Source organism: Oxyura jamaicensis, chromosome Z, assembly GCF_011077185.1.
Source record: "Oxyura jamaicensis isolate SHBP4307 breed ruddy duck chromosome Z, BPBGC_Ojam_1.0, whole genome shotgun sequence".
Taxonomy (NCBI): Eukaryota; Metazoa; Chordata; class Aves; order Anseriformes; family Anatidae; genus Oxyura; species Oxyura jamaicensis.
Window position 1 is genome coordinate 61,159,148 of NC_048926.1, and position 3,242 is coordinate 61,162,389.

Genomic DNA, 3,242 nt, shown 5'->3' on the forward strand with positions numbered 1-3,242 from the left:
AACGAAGATTATTTTTTAAGTGATGTGGAAAAATTGAGTGGAACTCTTGTGTACATAATTCTTGTTGCTGTAGTAGGCTACTGGAACTGTGTAATGGAGTGGAGTAGCCCATAATCTTCAAGTGTACTGATGAGAATGATGGGAGCTTTTAAGGGAAAGGGAGGCTGAATCTGCCAGCTGATCTCTGAAATTTGGCAATTATTTCAAGTATTTCTTTTTAGGCTCCATGTACTGTTCAGGTATCTCAGTCAGTCTTTCAAGTGAGTGTTTTTACTTCTCTTTCAGATGACAGTAATCAGTGAAAGTTTGACAACAGCCTAAGCAAGCAACAGGATGATCTCATCATGTCCCAAGAGCATGGTATGCTTGTGGCTTTCTTACTAAAGGATGCTTACCCTATGTAAAAACAGTATTTGCTTAAGAATTTTGAATAATTTTCTTGTTGAGAAATTGATTTCTTTCATACACTATTAGTTCAGTTTTACAGAGAAAAAAGATCAGTTTTAGTACTTAAAATTTTGCCTTTGTGTTGATCATTCATTCCCTTCTGAAATGAATGTGGTGTCAAAAAAGTCAGACAAGAATTCTTGCTTAAAACTGCTTAAGGAGTTGTTTATTTGCCTTTCTCCCTGCTTTTGCAAGGACAAAAAAAAAAAAAAAAAAAAAAAAAAAAAAAAGTCTGAAAAGTCTGTAGAAATTATATGGCTGAGCAATTACATAGTAGATTTTATGCTTCACTCTTTTTAAAAGAAGAAATTGACAGTCTTAAAACAGGAAAAAACTAGAATGTTAATGGCCACTCTTAGTATTGTTTAACTGTCCTGTCTATCAGGATAACTTTTTAACAACCACACTGGTAAGTACCTAACATTTTAGACTCCTGCAGAGGCCTCCAGTTTTTCCAGTGTAAATGGCTCTCTACAGCCTTACAATACTCAAGAAAAGATTAAATTCTTCTTTCCTGGGGGGAAAAAGTGTTTTGCTTTTGTGCGTTTGTTGTTATTAATGACTGTGAGGTCAGTGGTATAAAGCAAATCCCTCTGTAGACTGTTCAGTATCAAACGGTAATGTCTTCTACCTTTCTGCTGCAGATAGGACAGTGTCCCCTTGATGCACTTTTGAAGGTGCAAAGTATAATTCAGTATTGCTGGCAGGGTGTCTTTTACCTTGGGATTAGTGGGCTTTGTTCCTACCAGAGTGCTTACCACCATGAATGTTTCTTAGAGAGTTCTATCTCACTTGAGTAGTAGCCATGGGAGATCTTGCTGGCAGTTCACAAGCTCACAGAGGCATGTGGTGAAAGCTTCTGAGCATAAGAAAGGCTAGTGGGAAAAAGTTATGAAGCAGTGACACCCCAACTCTCCTGCAAAATTTCCTTCATGAGGTAAGTGATTGTAACTTCTCATGCAGCTGTGTTCTTCAGCCGTGACTTCATGCAGAAAACAGAGCAGAAAACAGAGCAGAAACAACTTAAACATTGAGGGTGAGATCAGCCTGATGTCTAGGTTTTCATCAACAGCAAAAGCAAGGTGGAAATCCTAAAAGAAGGTCAAAATAGTGTGAGTGGCTTCATAAAAGCAGTGCTTTGCTGCCAGCATGTCCAGGAAGAGTGTCTGCTTTTTTCACGTTTGTTTTTTGGGGCTGATACTGTGGAGCAATTTAGCATAAAGGATCCGAAAACATTTGTTCAAAACACTAACAAAACATGGAAAGTTGATGTTTCATATGCAAAGTGCTATTTCACTTAAATATCTTTGAAAAACCAATACAATTGTAAAGTTGGATAGTGTATGTCAGTCCGAAATTAAGTGATACAAGCAAGATGTTAATAAATATGGTATTATAAAACACTGCTTCAGTACTGAAACTGTGCTTCGTGTCACCTAAGTACCCAAGTGACAAGTCATCCAAGTCTTTGAAGCCAGGAACTTTTGAGGCAATATTGGAAATGTTATATGGGAATGATCCAATACTGGCAAATCATCATATCCTTACTTGCATTTCAGGGGACATAAACCATGCTGAGTGAACTATTGGATATCATACACTAAATCTATAGAAATTTTTAACATTGAAATTCAAAACACAAATAACTTTCAATTCAAACTTAAAAAATAACTGATTTTTTTGTAAATCAAAAATGGTCAGAAGGTTACACCATGTGCTTAGGTTGGTGTTCCTGTTGAATAGTTTTTGCAGTATCCAATGAAGAAAAAAAAATGATGGAGTGTTTTTTTGGTGGTGGTGGTGATTTTTTTATTATTATTATTATTTTTTAGCAACAGTGACTGACCATGAACATGAAATGAACAAGTAGTTACTCAAACATAGGAAAGTACAATATTATTGAAGGATAGATTGGAACTAAAACACCAATAAAAGATGTGCTGCTTACACATCTCGTGCAATTATGTCTGTTAATTAAACTTCATTATGCAGGAACTACATTCCAGAACACAGAAAGAACAAAAACATCTTTTGTACGTTTGTCTGCAGTCTTGTTTTTGATGTTTCACAGACACAGCCGTGATGTTTCACAGACACAGCCGTGTCGAAACATTCACAGAGGCAGCCGGCACTTCTAGATGATGTAACAGAGAGGAGGGTGCTGAGATGCAGTGCAGCATAGTGATAATTCCAAGGAAGAACTATAATTGAAAAGTTTGGAAAGAGGAGGAAGCTTCAGGAAGTATCAAGGTGGCATTTGTCATTAATTCATGGTGGTGGTTGTTGGTTTTTGTTTTTTTTTTTTTTTGATTTTTCAGGCTTTTGAGTGATTAACAATTTTGTTGCTTATTGCTTTTTTCCCACTGTACCAGAGATGGATAATAAAATAATGTACTACTACAGAAGAGAAATAAATATTGTATAATTGGGAGGTATTTGTATCACTTTCAAAATGTGATTGCAGCAGTGAGAGAGACTAGTTATTTGGCAGCTCCTCACAAAGACATCCTGACAAGCTCACAATCAAGAAGGAAAATCACATAAACTGAGCTGAGTCAAGTTTTAAAGTAGGTTTGTGATCCAGTAGTTGTCCATGCTGCAGACAGATCCAGACAGTGATCTCCCAGATGCTACCACACTGGCTGAGGTTGTTTATAAAATACCAGTTGAAGATGAGAAAATAGTGAAATGACTTTTTGGAAAAAATAAACTGAAAGTGGTTTAGTAGTTTGCACAAACATACACAATACACATGTTCATACAAAGGTATGATCTTAAGTTATGTGAGATCTCCT

At 36.3% G+C, this 3,242-nt stretch overlaps 1 non-coding gene across 1 annotated transcript; it reads left to right on the forward strand.

The window, feature by feature from the left end:
• Positions 1–519: 519 nt before the first annotated feature.
• On the forward strand, positions 520–649 carry LOC118156788. The gene has a single exon (XR_004746441.1). It is a non-coding gene; the product is annotated as a small nucleolar RNA SNORA13 (small nucleolar RNA).
• Positions 650–3,242: the final 2,593 nt, after the last annotated feature.